Source organism: Carassius gibelio, chromosome A12, assembly GCF_023724105.1.
Source record: "Carassius gibelio isolate Cgi1373 ecotype wild population from Czech Republic chromosome A12, carGib1.2-hapl.c, whole genome shotgun sequence".
NCBI classification, from domain to species: domain Eukaryota; kingdom Metazoa; phylum Chordata; class Actinopteri; order Cypriniformes; family Cyprinidae; genus Carassius; species Carassius gibelio.
Genome location: NC_068382.1, coordinates 2,966,507 through 2,981,189, shown reverse-complemented (window position 1 = coordinate 2,981,189; position 14,683 = coordinate 2,966,507). Strand labels below are relative to the sequence as shown.

The 14,683-nt window shown below is 42.5% G+C and overlaps 1 protein-coding gene across 2 annotated transcripts in view; it reads left to right on the top strand.

Moving 5' to 3' along the window:
• The window catches only part of LOC128025682 (transforming growth factor beta-1-induced transcript 1 protein), a 128,911-nt gene that overhangs the window by 87,951 nt on the left and 26,277 nt on the right, over positions 1 to 14,683 (top strand). The gene's annotated exons all lie outside the window — the stretch shown is intronic.

Genomic DNA, 14,683 nt, shown 5'->3' with positions numbered 1-14,683 from the left:
CTCTCACTCATTCTTTAAACTGACCGTGCTGACTCTTGCCCAAAAGGACCTTAGCATGTCTAAATAGTTGTGTCAAGAGACCAGTATCACTGGCAAAAAGTAAATTGTTAATTGTTCTGCGAACAGAAATTAAGTACATGTGTTAGAGTTAGGGTTAACCATGCTCCATAAAAAAAACGGCTTTAAAGTATTAAAATAGGAAAATAGTGTTTAATATTGTCCTTTTGCATTAACACACTATTTTCCTATTTCATTAAGGTAAAGCTGCTTTGACACGATCTGTATTGTTAAAAGTGCTATATAAATAAAGGTGACTTTTATAAGACGTTACAACACACCATCAATAACATGCCGAGAAGGGACATTAAGATCTTAATGGGGGACTTCAATGCACAGGTCAGCACAGACAATGTTACATGGTTAAAAACAAAGCTATGTGTACTGCGCTAGACTAACTGAGACTTTTCATGGCACTTGTATGCTGTTGTTGTTCTCTCGTTGGTCTGTTTGTATCTGTTGTTCTCATTTGTAATTCACTTTGGATAAAAACGTCTGCTAAATGACTAAAATGACATGGAAAGGTGTTTTGGGATGCTTCGGATATGGATCAATGAATGACAGAGGTGAGCACCTTCTACAGTTTTGTAGGCTCAACAAGATGTTTCAGCAACAAACCTTCACAGAAATGGACTTCGCTGGGTGACAGAAAGTGACAGATGATATATTACATCATGATCAGTCAAATATGAAGATGCACCACCACCAATGCATGCAGCTTCCCAAGTACAATAGTACCAAACATGCTCAATGACCATAATCTCATAATGGTCAACTTCAGGATGCAGTTTATAGCATTTGCAATGATATTACACAGCATCTGAAAATAGGCTAACTTCCTAAACTAGCTGAGGACTATTTCAGGCGCTGCTTACATCATTGCACCTGCTGCACCCATGGTACAGCAGCAAAGTAGTATACGATGTAACTACAGAAGAGTCAAGTTTTAAATAGAAAAAATATCTAAACTTATTGATAATTTTTGAGCAAGATGCTAACGGTCTAATCGGATTCAATGATCTTATGCTGAGCTGCTGCTAAAAGTGCTACAGCCAGACACAGAGTACAGTACAGCTCAGTAAAGTTTAAATAGTATCTGTGCAATCAAGTCAACTATATTGCTGGAAATTAAGTATCCTCAATTAAGCAAACCAGAGGTGGCAACGAACCAAAACTCCATTGGTGACAGAATGGAGAAAAAACCTTGGAAGAAACCAGGCTCAGTCAGGGGGCCAGTTCTTCATTGACCAGCAGGTTGATCCATGCTGCAGCAAAGTTAGATTGTGCAGAAGGCTCATCTGGTTCCGTGGTCTTCTCCCAATGGCCGTCTAGGAGACAAGGTCTTCACTGATGATCTGTCTCTGTGTTCATCTAGTTGTCCTGGTCTCATCTGAAATTCAGGGTTTTAGAGTCTCTAGGTGCTGGTCCACCATATGGGCTGAAAATGGACTGGATCTGGTGGCTACGGTGCCCTTGGAATAAGAAAGAAACAACCTATTTTCAGCGTAGATGCCATTCTTCTTGCGAAGAGTGTACATAAGATGTTATTGGAAGTGTTACCAGTTCCGCTTGACCTAATTAATGCAGGCTAACAATACTTTAATGGATTTGTAAGGGAAACAGGTCAATTTAGCTCAAAGGGAATCATTTAAGATTTTAAAGGGAATTTGAACAGAATCACTGTTTCACGGCTGATCACTGAGACGCCCTGCGATTCACTGAATGAGCTGTTTAACATCAAATCTGCACTGGATATTAGTATCCAAAGTATAGTGAAAACACTATCAATTAGCACAGTAACAAGATCGTCAGTTTAAGACATTAACTTGTAAGCACAAAACACAAGATACTTCTCTTTTCAATATGAGTAAGGCTTTATTAGATAAATCTAAGACATAAACTAATCTAACACATAAGCACACACACTCACACATTCATACAAGTTGCAGGAAGTTAGGGAAGAAAGAGTTTAAGAGAACTGAAATGTGGAATCCCAAGTTTACAGCAATAGGTGAAATTGCATAGACATGAACAGCCATCAATCACTAAATTAACCCTCGCATTGAGTTCCTCGATGAGGTTAAAATTATTTTAGATACACCAGTACAAATGTCTGGAGCAATTACTTGTGTCTCCTGTGTAAATGGTTTCCCTTTGTCGTCGTTGAAAGGGGGTTTCCTGATGTCGCTGATTGGCTGCAAGTTCAGTAGTGGTTGAAGTGACGTCTTGGAAAGCTTAACTCAGAACATGAAACTCTCAAATGGAAAAGAAAAGAAACTAAAGAAAAAGAAGTAAAGTTTGATGAGACTAGGTGGTGTTTCTTTTCATTCTGGCTAAGTAGCAGCAGGCATGCAGGCTAAACATGAATATGAATCCTTAAGCTATCTCATTGATATTAAAAGACATACATAATAAGTGATTATAAACATGATAGTCAAATGAGTGGGTTACATATAAATTAATATGGAGTTAAGCGATGGACTGATATTCATTTAGATGTCATTTTGAGTTCATTTTGGTCCATCTATATCTAGAAAAGACCGTTTCTGTGCCATTCTCTGACAAAAGATGTTCTGTGGGGACCAAAGGTTAAAAGGTCCCCTTAGGAATTTCAGTCTGGTTCTGCTAGGTGGGGGGGAAGTCAATCCAAAGATCTTGTTTATTACTCTCATGGGTTTACATGTGCTGGCCGGCGTTGCATCTTGATTATTTGTCCCAAATTTGACAATCTCTTCTCCGAATTGAAATTGTCAATAATTGTTCTAGTGGTGTTAATGTTGAAAACTGTTCTGTGAAAGAGTTGGTTGGTTGGTTATCTTGCTTCTGACTTGTGGCATGGAACGATTTACAACCTCCTGTTGCCTTCCTGAGGAATTCGGCTCATGTTTCAACCACAGTCCTGATCAACTCTTTAATTTTCTGGTTCGGGTCTGATACGCTACAGATTTGAGTAATAGAAATGCGTAAGTGTGTTATGTGTAAACCAGGTTAAGAGATGCGTCTTTAATCTAGATTCAAATGGACAGAGTTTGTCTGCTTCCCGAACAGTGTTACGTAGATTATTCCAGAGTTTGGAAAAATCTGCTGCCCGCAGTTGATTTTAATATTCTAGGTATTATCAGATTTTTGAGAGCCCAGCAGACATGGAGGACTATAATACTATAAGAGCTTGCTAAAGTACTGAGGTGCTAAACCATTCAGAGCTTTATAAGTAATTAGCAGGATTTTAAAATCTGTACGATTAATAGGGAGCCAGTGCAGTGTTGACAGAACTGGGCTAATATGGTCATACTTCCTGGTTCTAGTAAGAACTCTAGTTGCTGCATTTTGGGCCAGATGAAGTTTGTTTATTTATACTAAGTGTGCAGAACAACCACTATAGTAGTTTAGCTCAAAAGTGAAATGTATAAATAATTACAATTAATTATGATTAATTACAATTATTTATGTAAGCTGCCATTAGTACCTGTAGCAGAATTAAATTGCCATCAACTAATCTGTTCATCCAGCAAACATTTAGCGTAATTTCATATAAACTCTAAGAAAGGATATTTTCGCTGCCACAAAAAAAAAAAAAATCCTTCTTACAGTAGACTAATAATGCATTAGAGCATCTAACAAGGATCTAGCATCTAGCAAAATCATAAAGGGACAATTAGTTTGCAAGGCAGAATCAGAAACTCATGTAATTTGTGCACAAGAGTTATTAACTAAATAACACAAAACTAGTCCAACAAACAAACAATCACTCATACAGGGGAAAGGGCAAATTAGATTTGATGGATGAAACCATCAGGAAAACCAGAGAATGAAGCTATGAAAAGACACAGTTAACCACCTGAGTAAAACTATCAGTGCCATTTATAACGGGGTTTATAGCTTATACTAAGCCTCAGTTTTGTTTAGGTAAATGTACAATAATTGCATTGCCTTGACCTGGAACAAGCATCGGGATGCAGTTTTGGATGAGAGTCTTGATGATTTTGAGGTTCGGTGGTGTAGGAGTCGCGATCGGCTTCTTCAGGATTTGAAGAGTGATGAATTCCAAAAAGATGTTATTCTGACTATGTGGTGGTTGGGAGAGTTTTCTCCTAGTTGGAGATGATGAAGAGCTAAGAAAGACATCAGTTGCAGGAGGGGGTAGTGATGCTGGGTGTAACTAAAAAAGTGCCATTGTCCAGTGAGTCTCATATTACATAATCTTATTAACTGTTAATCTCCTGAACTGCAACTTTACCACACTATTTTATATTTTGTATGGTTTTTTTTCCTGTCTTTAATCACTCACTCTCACTCCGTTAGTGTTACGTGACCATAATAATATACCGAAATGGTACAACAGTACATACTGTGTCGGGGTGGAAGGAATACGCAGGAGCAAACTCGAGTGTAAAGCCCTGGAGGGTGGATTTTATTATAAAGTGCAGGGTTGCGGGGGTGATGGCGGTGATTCGGCATGCAAAGGTGCTCTCACTCGGGTCCAGGTACAGGTGAGTCGGTGGAGTGCTCGTGGCAATGTCTTCCTGTCACAGGCTGCTTTCTGGAAGGAAGAGAGGAGAGTCAGTGTGCTAGCTCATGGAGAGGTGTCTCACCCTTTTCCTGAGTGCACACAGTTTATATGAGGCCCAGCTGATGAGAGGCAGGTGCGGGTGATCAGCGCGTGATGAGCCTCGACCCGGTGCTCCTCGTGAATTACCAGGGCGACGCTTATGTGGAATCGAGACACTCATCACACTCCCATATGTATAAGATGGAATGCTCCTCACCTTCTTGAACCTGTGACAGGATGGCCCCCAGTCTTGTGTCAGAGGCATCCTTCTGCAGCAGGAAGGGGCAGCTGAGGTCTGGGGCACGCAGGACTAGCTCCGAGGTGAGGGCCAACTTCACCTGCTTAAACGCCTCCTCCGCTTCAGGTGTCCAGCACACTTTTTCCGGCTGCCCCTTCCTGGTCAGGTCTGTCAGGGGGGGTGGCTAAGGAGGAGAAGTTAGGGATGAAACAGCGGGAGTATCCTGCCAACCCCAAAAACGCTTGTACCTGGGTCTTTGTGCTGGGTCTGGGTGCAGACCATATCGCTTCGACCTTCTCCTGTGGTCCGATGAGTCCCCGTCCGACTTGGAAGCCCAGGTACTTCGCCTATGTCAAGCCCAAGTGACACTTCTGGGGGTTGGCAGTGAGCCCAGCCCTATGTAGCTCCATCAGCACTCTCTGCAGATGGTCCAGGTGGTCTTCCAAGCGCTCGGAGTGGATGACCATGTCATCCAGGTATGCCACGGCGTAGGCCTGGTGAGGCCGCAGCAAGATGTTCATCATGCGCTGGAACGTGGCTGGGGCCCCGTGTAGGCCGAACGGAAGGGTCTGGTATTGCCAGTGCCCACCGGGGGTACTGAAGGCAGTCTTGGGCTTGGCAGCTTCGGATAGGGGAACCTGCCAGTATTCCTTGGTGAGGTCAAGGGTGGAAATATAGCGAGCCCTTCCTAGGTGATCAAGGAGTTCATCCACCTGAGGCTTGGGTTAATCATCGAACGCCGAGACCTCGTTCAGGCAGCGGAAGTCATTGCAGAAGCGGAGGGTGCCGTCGAGCTTGGGGACCATGACGATAGGGCTGGACCAAGGGCTGTTCGATGGCTCAATTACCCCTAACTTCAGCATTTGTTGAATTTCCTCTACAATAGCCTGCCCGACGAGCCTCTGGGACACGGTAGGGCCGTTGCCGGACTATGACTCCTGCTGGGGAGTGGATCTCGTGTTGCATCACGTGGGTCTGCCCGGGTCTTTTGGGTCGCCGACAGTTCTGGGTTGATGTCTACTATGACCGGGTCCCTGGTGGTGAGGGCCGCTAGCTGGTCTCTTGGATCAAACCACTTTTTGAGTAAGTTGATGTGGTAGAGCTGGTTTGGTTTCCGCCGCCCCAGCTGGCCAGGAACTTGCAGGCAGAGTTGGGGATGAGGACCATTACCCAGTCTACAGGCCCAGTCATAGTGCCGCTGCTGCGCTTGCTGTGCGCTTTCTGTGCGCTGGCGAGGTGTTCCAGGACTAATAGCATGACCTGGTCGATTCTTTCCCTCATCGCCTTCACGTGTTCAATGATGGAGCGGTGGGGGGGGCGGCTGTTGTTCCCATGCTTCCCTCGCGATATCTAACAGTCCCCGAGGCTGGCACCCGAACAGCAACTCGAAGGGGTGAAGCCCGTGGATGCCTGAGGGACCTCTCGAATGCTGAACAACACGTAGGGGAGCATGAGGTCCCAGTCATGCCTGTCTTCGGCCACGACCCGTCGTAGCATTTGCTTGAGGGTTTGGTTGAATCGTTCCACAAGGCCATCAGTCTGGGGGTGGTAAACAAAGGTTTTTAACTTCTTTACCTGGAGGAGTTTGCACAGGTCAGCCATTAGCCTGGACATGAAGCGGGTCCCGTGGTTGGTCAGTATCTCCGCAGGGATGCCCACCCGGCTGAAGAGCAGGTTAGAGCTCACGGGCGATGGTCTTGGCAGTAGCCTTATGGAGGGGCACGGCTTTGGGGTACCAGGTGGCATAGTCCAAAATTCACCAAGATGTGCTCGTGGCCATGGGCAGACTTAGGCAACGGCCCTACGAGGTCCATCCCGATGTGCTCTAAGGGCACCCCAATGATGGGCAGTGGAATCAGCGGAATGGGGGGAGGTTTCCGTGGGCATGTCTTCTGGCAGATTGGGCAAGCCTGGCAGAAATGTTTGACTTCTGCTTCCAGCCCGGGCCAATGGAAGCGATCCCTAACCCGGTGAGTGGAATTTTCGGCCCCAAGGTTACCCGCCAGGGGGGCAAGTTAGCCAACTCTAGCACCATTTCCATCTTCGTCCGGGGTACCACTAATAAAGTTTTTTCCTCCCCCCTTTGCTGTGTGACACAGTAGAGTAGGCCATTTTGGATGATGAAGTGCGTTGTTCTTGGGCAAATGAACCTCCTCCATTCACCTGTTGGAACAGATCATGGTAGAGGTTAGTTTCAACAACCGGAGACTCACCATCTCTCCCGCTGTTCGTGGCCAGTAGGGCCGGCTGCTGACGGGTTCCTCTTGCTGACCTTTTCTTGGGGCGGCTCCCCTTTGTGTTGGCGGGCTGTACGGCGGCAGCCAGGAAGCGGTCAAACCCCGGCCAGTCTCGGCCAAGAAGGAGGGGATGGGCAGATCCTTCAGCACGACCACTTCAAGGGGCCAGGCGCCCGGGAAAGTGGAGATCGTCACTCTCCGGGTCGGAACATGGCTGGTGTCTCCGTGCACGCAGGTGATGGGGCAGGTAGCCTTGGTTTCTCCGCGTGGTGTGAGGATGCGAGATTGCACCAAGCTGACCACGTTGCCGGAGTCAAGGAGGGCTTGGACTGGAAGGCCGTTAATTTTCACCTCCGCCTCCAGCGCCCCCTTGGGCAGACCTCGGTGTACGATCCAGCCACGTCCACATGGGAGATGCAGGGTCCGCTGTGGGCATCAGTTCGTCCTTCGGGGAGGGAGCCGCTGGCTTAGCTACTGGTAGCAAGGTGCCCTCCGGCGTGCGCCCCTCCTGGACCACCCACCGGGGAAACGGCCTTGACTGCTCCCCGGTGTCCCGTTGTTGGGCAGCATCCGCTAGTTCCACTGTCTCGAGGAGCTCGGTTATAGTGGTAGGGTTCCGCATCCCAATTGCCTGCTGGTGAGTCCGGTGAAGGGCCCGGAGGAATTGGTCCACGATGACGTTCTCTACAACTTGGGCAGCCATGGGCTCTCTGGCGAGCAACCAATGCCCTGTTATGCGGGACAGTTCAGCTGCCTGGGCTCGGGCTGGGAGGTGGAGTTTATAGTCCCATTCATGGAAGTGCTGGGCAGCGCAGACCGAGGAGAACCCCAGCTGGGACAGGATTTCCTTTTTTAGCTCGCCGTAATCAGCTTTGCTGGTGACGAGCTTTGCTGGTGACGAGAGGGGTGACCAACCATGCCCAGTCATCACTCTCCCAGCCCTCCTGGGTGGCTGTGTTTTCGAACATTTGGAGAAAGGCCTCTATATTGTCATCAGTGGTCATCCTGGGCAGTAGCTGGGGCACAGATTTTTTTACAGGATTTTAAGGTTTTAAACTGGCTTTACCATCAAGAAAAGACTAGCATTTCACACATAGACCATCCGTACTTTTCACCATCAAAAGGCAGCAGGTGCATAAACACACTTTTTTTTTATTGTTTACTCCATGTAGTTCTGAGAGCATGAGGTGCATATTTCGTTTTTTTCAAATACATTAAGGTAAGTGCACAAAGGTCTCTCTCACACCCTCTCTCTCTCTCTCTCTCTCTCTCTCTCTCTCTCTCACACACACACACACACACACTTTAATATGCTGTTATACTCCATATAACTCCATTTACAAGCCAGAAACTAAGTCTTTTTTTTGCACAGGCCTATCTAAAGGGTTAATGGTCCCACACAGTGATCAACTTTAAAAATAACAAATTTTACCTCTTCCCAAAAGGGAAAACCACAAACAATCGAAAATGCATGATTATATGGTGTCATGGCTTTGCAATCAAAAAATGTCGTTATAATGAAAGTCAATGGGGCAAAAACAGCTACCAACAACAAATTAGGGAGAAGATTTTTAAATCTAATGCTGCACAAAAACTAACAATGCATCAAAGCCAATCTTGTGACTAATCTTTGACATGCCCAAGACTGTGATGAAAATTAAAAAAATATCCATTCCACAATCACTTTTTAAATTGAAAACATGTAGTTTTGTGTGTTTTTCCCCCCAAATCAGTGACATCATTTATGAACTTGGTAAATAAAGAGTTAAAATGTGATTTTTTTTTTAAACATTTGGTAGGTTGATTAATAGATTTATGTAAAAAAAAATTTTTTTAAATATTTATCTTATACATTTTACAGCAGTTTAATTTAGTGGATGTTTTCATCCACGAACATAACAAAAGGGTAGTGAATTTGCCCAGAGTGCACCGTTGAGTTTTTGAAAATATTTTCCCAAAATATAGGTCAAAATAAGATTTGTCACCAAAAATCATTCCATTAGCTCAAACACAGAGAAAGTTGTGGCCAAAATAAGACTCAACTTTACCCCCTATTGGACGAAATCCCAACAATGCATAAGGGATAAATGTTGTCGCTACACGTTCGAAATGTGCAAAAAACCTATCAACTTTGTTCTCATTAAAAGGTGGAACAAGGCAAATGTTACGAGTTATGTCAACTTGATCTGCTTTGAATAGAGCACCAGCCTCACTAGCCTTCAGTGTGAGTTCTTCCATACGCAATGCCTGCGCAAACTCAAGATCTTTCAGTCTCAATTCGTGTTCTCTTTTCTTTCGCTCTCGCGCTGTCTGTCTCCAATATACTGTAGTTTTTTCACGTTCCCACTCAATTTCCTTTTCTCTTAACTGTAAACGTTTCAATTCTAGTGCTGCCTTACTAGGTGAAGGTGGATCAATAGGAAGACGCTTACCCTGGTCAGGCAATGTAGGTACAACAGGAAACACTTTCCCAAACACTCCAAGTTCTCGCAAATCTCCCACAAGCTTATCCTGAAGCTCAGCCTTGGAAGGGCTACCACTCACCTCAAGTTTATAGTGGCCAGCGTTTCTAACAAGGTCATCAAGCGTAAATGTTAAAAAAATATCCTTGGAAGTAGCGATAATAAATGCATCTAAATCAAACATTGCAAAATTACACAAAAAACTATAAACGAGCAAAAAAAAAAAAAAAAAAAAATTGCACTAACAAGAAAAAAAAGTCACCAAAATCTATGGCACAAAAGAACAAAGGGTGATCACAACCAGTTGATGAGCACTTACAGCGCGCAGTGCGACCACCACAGAAAAAGATTTTCACAAAGGGAAAATCAGATTTATTCAAATATGCCTAATATGGTTCAGAACCTGGCTAATGAGCCCCAATTTATGTTATGTGACCATGGTAATAAACCAAAATGGTACACATTACAAACAAAAACCATAGACGGTGACATTGCAAAAACAATTTAATTTAATGAAATTATTTTTTCATAAATGATAAATTATGATTTTTTTTACATAAACAGAGCGTGGTGGTAAAAATAACAAAACAAACAGAAAGAAAATCCTGATCTCACATAACTACAACAAAGGTAACAAAATACAAAGTTTACCGTTAGTCTTCCGGGTCCTCTAACAGCTGCACTAACTAACCTAAACTAAATAACATCCACCCACAAACAGCAGCCACCTGAACATCACATGACCAAAAATAAATAAATAAAAAAGAAACAACAGGAGCATAACCACAACTAAGTAGCACAAACTGTTCATATCGCGCTTAATAGTGTAACAGTTAGTAACTGTGGTGTCAGAGCAGCTGTCATTATAGTAACAGTCGTACCTCACTGGTGCACATTTCTCTGAAACATATGAGAACACTGAAGAGCATCATGGAATGAAACATCACTTTTTTTTTTTTTTTTTTTTTTTTTTTTAAATAGCACAGACATCAAGATTTTTTAAACTTTATGACTTCATCTGAATTTGGCGCACGGATGTTTGATTAATTAATGGCCCAGCTGTAACTACACCAGTTATGTTGTCTGCATTAAATAGGTATAAATGAGAAGAGGACATAAAAAAACACATGCAGAAAGCTGCTGGAGCAGCAGAAACCACAGAGGAGCAAAAAAACAAGAGGAAAGAGAGAAACATTACTTCAAACGAGTTATACTTGAAGCCCGCCCACTGAGAAATACTGAAAATATATACTGATAAAACACATCCCCCTTTAGCTTTTGGATGCAGCTCATGTTTAAAACAGTAATCTTGTGGGGTGGACTCATTTAAAATAAGGTAATCATCTGTTTTTAGCCAGGTTTCTGTCAAACAGAGCACATCTAGGTTATGATCAGTGATCATATCATTTACAAACAGAGGTACCTGGTATTCAATATGCAAAGCTTTATCCTTTGTTCCTCTGTATTATATACATTTCTTTTTTGTAAATTGGTTTGTACGTGTTTAATTTATTTTTATTTTTATTTTTTATTCTAGTTTGAGGAACAGGCAACGGTCTCTATAGTGTGATATCTTGATGAAAGAGTCTCTGTGTGCTGAGTGTTAACTGATTTTTGTTGTCGGTTTAGCCAGTCTGTCTGCTTCCTGACCTGGGCCCCAGTTAGTCAATTGCAAGCTTTAAGACTGTGTGCCATATTTCTAGAGAGAAGAGTGGCCCCACCCCAGGAGCACCACTTTTCAGGTCTGCCCCAAAAACTCATCCAATTAAGCATTGGACTATGGTGGCTGGTGTCTCTATTTTCACATTCCGTACAATAGAATCGCCATTAACTAGAGCACTTTCATCAGGTTTCTCAGTGGGTGCATCACTGTGGGGTGGTGTTGGCGCAGTGGATAAGATTGTTGGTTGACAAATTGTAAGTCACTTTGGATAAAAGCATCAGATAAATGTAATGTAAATCACTGAGTGGTGGGAACCTGTTTGGTGTTTTGATCGGAACAGATGAGCAGCGTTTTGACCCATGACTATGACGCCCACAGTCACCCAGTGGCCCTGCTGCAGTGGCATTGTTACCGGAATCGAAAAATGTACAGGATGCCTTGACTTAGTCCTATCCAATATCTAATATTTGCAGCCCTCACATTCTTACTATCCTCTATTTAAGTTTGGAAATGCAAATGACATGCTAACCGGCTTACGAATGCTAATGCGCTGCACACGCTCTGCACGTGCAGTTTTAGAATAAAAGCAAACAATCAAATTAATCAGATTAGTTTGATAGATAATATCAGAAATATGGTGGGAATTTAGAAGTTAGATTTTATTACGTTAAACAAGAGAGAGTGATCGTAAGATTCAACAGAAAAGCCAAACATGGAGCTACAATCACAAACCACTCAACAGCACCCCAAACCAATCAGCAGCACCTAGTCATACACAGTGTTGTATGGGTAGTATTTGCTACTTGGATGTGCTTGGATAATAGTGATGCTATAATCCTGACCAGTGAAGAAGACCTACACCTCCTTGATACATCTTTTCTTCACCTGAGTACAAGAGCTTATGTCCAGCATGTTCTACTATGCCTTGTTTTGTTCTGCATACCTCAGATAGACCACTAATGTCTCATCTGAAACACTTGTCAATTGTTGGTTGACAAGTAATTCAAGGCTTCCATTTTTCTAAAGTGTTCTTGAGTTCCATGTGCCGATTGATGCCAGATGTTTGACAACAATTAGCCTTACCACATCTTTGTTCCTTCCCTGTAGCCGATTTTTCGAAATACTCCCAGGGTTCCCAAAGACCTACAACAGTGCACTTGTTTGTCCAGGTGACATTTGTGTTGACTATCTTCTGAATATTGTGGTGACATATACTCTAAAAAGATGGTCCTTTTTACACAGTTCTATTTAGAACCATATTGTCCTGAATAATCTTTTATTACCTGGGTTTAAGCATAAAAACATAATAACACATACATGTGCTGGTCATATAATTAGAATATCATCAAAAAGTTTTTTTGTTTTTATTTTACTAATATTCATTCATTACACAGACTGATATATTTCAAATGTTTATTTCTTTTAATTTTGATGATTATAACTGACATCTAAGGTAAATCCCTGATTCTTCCATCCGGAGCAACCTTGTGCACCCATGTCCCATGTCCCTCCAACCTCTTTAAATTAGAGCAATTGGATCGGGATTGGAAGGGGTGGAAAACATAGGTAGAAAATGGTTTCTCTCAGGATTTCAACACTACTTTGTGGAGCTCTGGGAGAAATGGAAGGCTTGCAGGAGGCCTGTTACTGGTTATCTATTTCCTGTTTCTCCACTGACCAATCCAGAGACAGTCTGGTGATGGTGTAGGCCATGAAGTTCAGGATATCTCCTGATACGCAGGGGCTGGGAAGGAGGGAGCCTCATTCACAAAGTCTTTCTCAACTCCAGTCACATCTAGTTCCTCAGGACTAGAGCAGGCAAGCAACATGCTCTCAGTCGGTCCGGAAGAAACCGGCGATCAGGCTTCTGGATTTAGTGTTAACGCCTTTTAACTGGCGAGAGAGAATTGGCAAACTGAAAGACCTGTCCCAAGCTCCTCAACCAGATCCACCTGTGATTCCAATTACATTTCAAGAAGGTCCTGAGCTACAGGGTGTATTCGCCTGGCTCCCCTCCCCCTAAAGAGAGCCTTTAAGGGGAAGAGGACAATTTTCACTGTGAAACTGTCCCTGAAGGGCTGACCAAGGTTGCTCCAGTTCTTAACAAATGATGCAGAGATTTGATGTTAGGAGTAATATAATGACCCCACATTTCTAAACTTGTTCACTCATTTTACTTTTTCTTGGTTAAAAACAAAACAAAACAAAAAAGCAGCAAGTGTAGATCAGAAGAACAGACGTCAGGAACACATTGGATTTAGATTTTTTGGAAAGGGGCTCAGTGGTTTGGATGGTAATTGTTTCTCATGGAGACCCAAGTGATTTTATTGCTGTCCGAATCTGGAATGCCTGTGTTTTTAATCCCATCATCTTGTATAAAATTCCTTGCTGAATTAACTACTTATTTTTGACAATCAACAGATTTGTGTGGTAATTTTATTGCCCTCCGAATCAACTTCTCTGAGTTTACAAGAATAAATTGATTCAAAATTCATTGTTTATATCCTTTTTGACAACTGCCAAATATGGTAACTGCTCCACCAAAGCAAGTGGAAGCTGTTTAAGAACAAAAAGAAGAAAGACAAGAAAAGCATTTTAAAAGCATTATTATGGCAGAAGTAGGTATGCAATACAGTTTAAAATATGTATTATATAGTCCTACAATTACATACATCAAATTTTAAACCAAGCAGCTTTATGTTTACCTTATGTAAATAAGAGGTTGCATTCATTTATTTCTGCTAATCTCACAATTTTTATTGACATCCATCATATTGTGAGATAAAATACAAGACAGAAAAACATTTAAACTATAGCACCTCTATTTTCCTATTTTAAACAGGAGATTTAAAAGGGGTCATGACTTGAGAAAACAACATTTCCCTTGATCTTTTGACATAGAAGAGTTCTCTGAATGCTTAATACATCCTGCAAGTTTCATAACTTAAATGTCCTTATCATCAGTAAAAAAGCATCTGTGTAATAAACCTCATCTAATGACCCTCATCATTTGCATATGACCACCTCCAGCAGCACAAGACAACTACGCATCATTGTCACGCTCACAGGTGTTAAGTCAATGTGCAGAGAGTGGGTCTGAAGGAGTAGTTACTGTATTTACAATAAAATTGTGATGCCAGATATATGATGTGCCATTCCTGGCTGTGGAAAAACAATGTTTTTGTGTATGCTGCTGAAGGATCCTGATGTCAGAGGAAAATGTATTCAGTTTATTTTTAGCAAACTACCCAGTCATGCATGTCAGTGCTAATTTATTCATGTGTTCAGTACATTTCACGGTTAACTGTTAATCGTAGTATGATGCTGGCTTTTCCAAAATACTTTTGCTAAATTGCCATCTGAATCCATGAGTTTTATCACTGAATTGCCATGTAAATCTATTTTAACTTATGTCTACTTGAGAAACAATTACCATCTGAATAGAGCTAATGACATTTTTTGCTGAAATTGGTTGAC